Source organism: Salmo salar, chromosome 01 (assembly GCF_965601325.2).
Source record: "Salmo salar chromosome 01, fSalSal1, whole genome shotgun sequence".
NCBI classification, from domain to species: Eukaryota; Metazoa; Chordata; class Actinopteri; order Salmoniformes; family Salmonidae; genus Salmo; species Salmo salar.
Genome location: NC_138291.1, coordinates 135,914,751 through 135,921,761, shown reverse-complemented (window position 1 = coordinate 135,921,761; position 7,011 = coordinate 135,914,751).

The window sequence follows — 7,011 nt, the reverse complement described above, 5'->3', positions numbered from 1 at the left end:
AAAGTTACCTCTGCTGCAGAGGATAAGTTCATTAGAGATACCAGCCGCAGATTGCAGCCCAAGTAACAGACACATCTCAATATCAACTGTTCAGAGGAGTCTGTGTGAATCAGGCCTTCGTGGTCAAATTGTTGCAAAGAAACCACTACTAAAGGACACTAATAATAAGAAGAGACTTGCTTGGGCCAAGAAACACAAGCAATGGACATTAGACCGGTGGAAATATGTCCTTTGGTCTTATGAGTCCAAATTTGAGATTTTTTGTTCCAACCGCTGTCTTTATGAGACGCAGAGTAGGTGAACGGATGATCTCTGCATGTGTGGTTCCCACCATGAAGCACGGAGGAGGAGGTGACACTGTCTGTGATTTATTTAGAAGGCACACTTAACCAGCATGGCTACCACAGCATTCTGTAGTGATACACCATTCCATCTGGTTTGCACTTAACTAAACGTTAAATAATAATACATTTTTTAAACTAGGCAAGTCAGTTAAGAACATTGTTATTTACAGTGACGGTTTGGGATGAGTTGGGCCACGGAATGAAGGAAAAGCAACCAACGAGTGCTCAGCAATCAGTGGGGGAAAAAAGTATTTGATCCCCTGCTGATTTTGTACGTTTGCCCACTAATAAAAAAAGGATCAGTCTATAATTTTAATGGTAGGTTTATTTGAACAGTGAGAGACAGAATAACAAAAATATCCAGAAAAACGCACGTCAAAAATTTTAGAAATTGATTTGCATTTTAATGAGGGAAATAAGTATTTGACCCCCTCTCAATCAGAAAGATTTCTGGCTCCCAGGTGTCTTTTATACAGGTAATGAGCTGAGATTAGGAGCACACTCTTAAAGGGAGTGCTCCTAACCGCAGCTTGTTACCTGTAAAAAAGACACCTGTCCACAGAAGCAATCAATCAATCAGATTCCAAACTCTCCACCAAGACCAAAGAGCTCTCCAAGGATGTCAGGGACAAGATTGTAAACGTACACAAGGCTGGAATGGGCTATAAGACCATCGCCAAGCAGCTTGGTGAGAAGGTGACAACATTTGGTGCGATTATTTGCAAATGGAAGAAACACAAAAGAACTGTCAATATCCCTCGGCCTGGGGCTCCATGCAAGATCTCACCTCGTGGCGTTGCAATGATCATGACACTACACGGAGGATCTTGTCAATGATCTCAAGGCAGCTGGGACCATAGTCGCCAAGAAAACAATTGGTAACACACTACGCCGTGAAGGACTGAAATCCTGCAGCGCCCACAAGGTCCCCCTGCTCAAGAATACATATACATGCCCGTCTGAAGTTTGCCAATGAACATCTGAATGATTCAGAGGACAACTGGGTGAAAGTGTGAAAATGTTGTGGTCAGATGAGACCAAAATGGAGCTCTTTGGCATCAACTCAACTCGCCGTGTTTGGAGGAGGAGGAATGCTGCCTATGACCCCAAGAACACCATCTCCACCGTCAAACATGGAGGTGTAAACATTATGCTTTGGGGGTGTTTTTCTGCTAAGGAGACAGGACGACTTCACCGCATCAAAGGGACAATGGACTGGGCCATGTACCGTCAAATCTTGGGTGAGAACATCCTTCCCTCAGCCAGGGCATTGAAAATGGGTCGTGGATGGGTATTCCAGCATGACAATGACCCAAAACACACAGCCAAGGCAACAAAGGAGTGGCTCAAGAAGAAGCACATTAAGGTCATGGAGTGGCCTAGCCAGTCTCCAGACCTTAATCCCATAGAAAATCTGTGGAGGGAGCTGAAGGTTCGAGTTGCCAAACGTCAGCCTCAAAACCGTAATGACTTGGAGAAGATCTGCAAAGAGGAGTGGGACAAAATCCCTCCTGAGATGTGTGCAAACCTGGTGGCCAACTACAAGAAACGTCTGACCTCTGTGATTGCCAACAAGGGTTTTGCCACCAAGTACTAAGCCATGTTTTGCAGAGGGGTCAAATACTTATTTCCCTCATTAAAATGCAAATCATTAACATGCGTTTTTCTGGATTATTTTGTTGTTATTCTGTTTGTCACTGTTCAAATAAACCTACCATTAAAATTATAGACTGATCATTTCTTTGTAAGTGGGCAAACGTACAAAATCAGCAGGGGATCAAATACTTTTTTCCCCCACTGTATGTGGGAACTCCTTCAAGACTGTTGGAAAAGCATTCCAGGTGAAGCTGGTTGAGAGAATTCCAAGAGTGTGCAAATATGTCATCAAGGCAAAGGGTGGCTACTTCGAAGAATGTAAAATATATTTAGATTTGTTTCACACTTTTTTGGTTATGACATGATTCCATATGTGTTATTTCATAGTTTTGATGTCTTCACTATTATTCTACAATGTAGAAAATAGTAAAAATAAAGAAAAACCATTGAATGAGTGTGTCCAAACTTTTGACCGTGTAGTTTTTTCTTCATTTTCTTCAGTTTAGTCATGTGATTTCTCAATTTGCCATACATTTGCCAATCAGTTGTGCAGCCAGACTTATTTGCCATTCCTTTTGCCTCATCCCCCTCAACCATACAATGTTTCAATCCCTCATCAATCCACGGGGATTTAAACGTTTTTACAGTCATGTTCTTAATAGCTGCAATTTCATAAATGTGTGCAACGTCTGTTTTTTCCTCATTACATACCACAGACCAACAAATTATTATTTATATCAACAACTTAGGAATCACTACAAAAAGTATTGTATGACACTATATTAGGCCCAGCTTTTGGAACTTTGGTTTTCCTAGATATGGCTACTATATTGTGATCACTACATCCAATGGATCTGGATACTGCTTTCAAGGTGTTTTCTACAGTATTAGTAAAGATGTGATCAGTACATGTTGATTTCACTCCTGTGCTGTCTGTGACTACACTGGTAGGTTGTCTGATAACCTGAACCAGGTTGCAGGCACTAGTTACAGTTTGAAGCTTTTTCTTGAGTGGGCAGCCTGATGAAAGCAAGTCAATATTTAAATTACCCAGAAAATATAACTCTGTTGACTGTAAGCATTTGGTGGTCTATAGCAGCTTCCCACAAGAATGGGCTTTAGGTGAGGCAGATGAACCTGTAGCCATGTTACTTCAACAGTATTTAACATGAGATGCTGTAATCTTTACAGGAATGTGGTTCTGAATATAAACAGCAACACATCCACCACTGGCATTTCTGTCTTTTTATCAAATCAAATTTTATTGGTCACATACACATGGTAAGCAGATTTTATTGCAAGTGTAGCGAAATGCTTGTGCTTCTAGTTCCGACAGTGCAGCAATATCTAACAAGTAATCTAACAATTTCAGAACTACCTAATACACATAAATCTAAGTAAAGGGATGGAATAATAATATATACATATAAATATATGGATGAGCAATAACCGTGCGGCATAGGCAAGATGCAATAGATGGAATAAAATACAGTATATACAGTTGAAGTCGGAAGTTTACATACAACTTAGCCAAATACATTTAAACTCAGTTTTTCACCATTTTTTACATTTAATCCTAGTAAAAAATCCCTGTTTTAGGTCAGTTAGGATCCCCATTTCATTTTAAGAATGTGAAATGTCAGAATAATAGTAGAGGGAATGATTTATTTCAGCTGTTATTTCTTTCATCACATTCCCAGTGGGTCAGAAGTTTACATACTCTCAATTAGTAATTGGTAGCATTGCCTTTAAATTGTTTAACTTGGGTCAAACATGATGCTGCCACCCCCCGTGCTTCACGGTTGGGATGGTGTTCTTCGGCTTGCAAGCATACCCCATTTTCCTCCAAACATAATGATGGTCATTATGGAAAACTTATTGGGGACATTGGTGACATTATTGGTGACATCTTCCTGTGACATCGGTTGCTGTAGATGTCCTGGAGGGCAGGTAGTTTCCCCCGGCTATTTTTGTTTCATCAGACCAGAGGACATTTCTCCAAAAAGTACGATCTTTGTCCCCATGTGCAGTTGCAAACCGTAGTCTGGCTTTTTTATGGCGGTTTTGGAGCAGTGGCTTCTTCCTTGACGAGCGGCCTTTCAGGTTATGTTGATATAGGACTCGTTTTATTGTCGATATAGATACTTTTGTACCCGTTTCCTCCAGCATCTTCACAAGGTCCTTTGCTGTTTTTCTGGGATTGATTTGCACTTTTCGCAAAAAAGTACGTTCATCTCTAGGAGACAGAACGCGTCTCCTTCCTGAGCGGTGTGACGGCTGCGTGGTCCCATGGTGTTTATACTTGCGTACAATTGTTTGTACAGATGAACGTGGAACCTTCAGGCGTTTGGAAATTGCTGCCAAGGATGAACCAGACTTGTGGAGGTCTACAATTTTTTTTCTGAGGTCTTGGCTGATTTCTTTTGATTTTCCCATGATGTCAAGCAAAGAGGCACTGAGTTTGAAGGTAGGCCTTGAAATACATCCACAGGCACACCTCCACAGGCACACTTGGCCACACTCAGAGAAGCACCCTGACTTCTGGTTGCTCCATTCTCCTTCTCTGCTCGTCAGGTCTCTGTCCATCCTCCACCAGTTGGATGACCCTTCTCAAGGTCATGCCCTCCTGCTGAAGACGGCTCCAATCTTCCAGCGTAAGTCCTGGTAAGGCTGGCTGCCCTGGCCAAGGCTCCGGCATCTCGAATCTATCTGGGATGGCACTTTCTCTGCAGAGTAATCTATAAATGGCACCACACGGCTCTTCATCTTCCACGCCGTCTTCCTCTATTCCCGAGACACGGAGTGTGTTGATCTTTACGTGATCCCTTCGATGGGCTGCTTCCCAAACTTCAGGTGTTACCGCATCCCAATCAGGAGCCTCCTTTGTCCTGGACATCAGTCTTGCCACTCTCTCGTCGGACATGGAAAGGCGACCAATGTTTGTTTTCCCTGACCTGTATGTTGATGTTGAAGTCATAGATGAAGAGTGCAGACAACCACCTATGCCCTGCAGCATCTAGCTTAGCGGACCTCTTCTACCCGATGCTGCCCCTCATCCCTGATTCTCTAATGGGCACGCAATATCAAGTGCGCCTAGTGTGATCTCAATCAAATGATCCATAGCCTGTACAATAGGCTATAGGCCAAGGCTATGCGAAGAGCACGTTCGGAGAAGCAGATGGCAAAGTTATATTTCTAAGATAATGTACTTCCTTCCCGAGTTTTTGCACTGCTGGGATGGTGTATATAAAACTAGGCTACACTGCATTACACACTGCAATGGACAGGCTATCCCAATCATAATCCCTGGCCTGCCCTGCTCATGTTGATGTAAATCCTTCTGTGCTGCCTAAGGAGGCGAGTCAAATGCTTCTTCCGAATGTATTTATTTTTTTGTTAAAAGAAAATGCTATATCTGTTCCCACAGGCTATGTCCTGTCCATTTTTAGAGGGAGAGTGTGAAGATGAGGAGGACCCGGAGGTAAGCTTGCTATTGCTACAATAAAAACAATATGTTTCGTTGCCCATAATTAAGCTATTTATCAGAGTTATTAACCTCACAATAAACCATATTCAAGTGATTGACATAACTTACATTACTAGCAAGTGGCAGCTGCAGAGATGGACAGTAAGCTAATTTTAAAAGGCCTAATTCATATACTACACTATACTTCGCCTGGCATAGAACATTTGCTTTCCCCCCAGTCCACTGTTCAGAAGAGATGGCTAACTACACAACTAACACATTCACTTAAAACTGAAGCTGGAATGACAGCAAACTAGCTGCATTTCCTGATTTTCTATTGACATTTCTTTGTATATACTGTATCCATAAAAATTATACTTTCATGATTTCGACTGGATGACAAAAGCTGCCAGCCTATCTGTCCCGGCCCGACTCTCGACATGTTCATTACCATAGGACACATGGAGATTGAAATTCAATATTGAAACAATGTTACAAATATCAGCGTTTTTTGAAAACCAAATGCCAAACCAAATCTAAAAGAAATGGGAGATAATGTCTAGATACTTTTTACAGTGTAGATCTAGTATATAAATTGCTTGACTGAGCTGACGAGATAGTGGATTGAGCAGTCAGATGGAACAGAGTAAATAGCAGTGGCGACAGCTGAGGGGAGGACGGCTCATAATAATGACTGTAACGGAGCAAAATGGGATGGCATCAAACCATGTGTTTGATGTATTTGATACCATTCCATTTATTCCCCTCTAGCCATTACCACGAGCCTGTCTTCCCCAATTAAGGTGCCACCAATCTCCTGTGGTAAATGGGCATCTCAGCGTCATAGATTTAGCCGGAGGTAACTTGTAGAATACACAGGCTGGAATGCGGTTTTAACCAATCGGCATCAAGGATTAGACCCACCCATTGTATAAAACCTTCCATAGTCTGCATTTTAATATTATATGCCCACGGGGAGCAATTATGGTGCCTGTAAGTGTATTTAGACATAGCCTATTAAAACAAGTTTTTGTTTTGTTTAGAATTTGATTAGAATAATTTACTCTCTTTTTAGGCCTTATCAATAATGCATTTAATATTGCTTATTGGCTATGTTTGGCATGTCCATGCTCAGCCATAATGCAATTTACAGTAGGCCTAGCCCCTATATCAGTGTGAATGCTATGTATATATTTCGACATTGAAGCCATGCAATTACTTACAGTACCAGTCAAAAGTTTGGACACACCTACTCATTCCAGGGGTTTTCTTTATTTTTTACTATTTTCTACATTGTAGAATAATAGTGAAGACATCAAAACTATGAAATAACACATATGGAATCATGTAGTAAGCAAACAAGTGTTAAACAAATCAAAATATATTTTATATTTGAGATTCTTCAAAGTAGCCACCCTTTGCCTTGATGACAGCTTTGCACACTCTTGGCATTATCTCAACCAGCTTCATGATGTAGTCACCTGGAATGCATTTCAATTAAAAGGTGGAATTTATTTTCTTCTTAATATGCGTTTCAGCCAATCAGTTGTGTTGTGGCAAGGTAGGGTTGGTATACAGAAGCCCTATTAAGTAAAAGATCAAGTC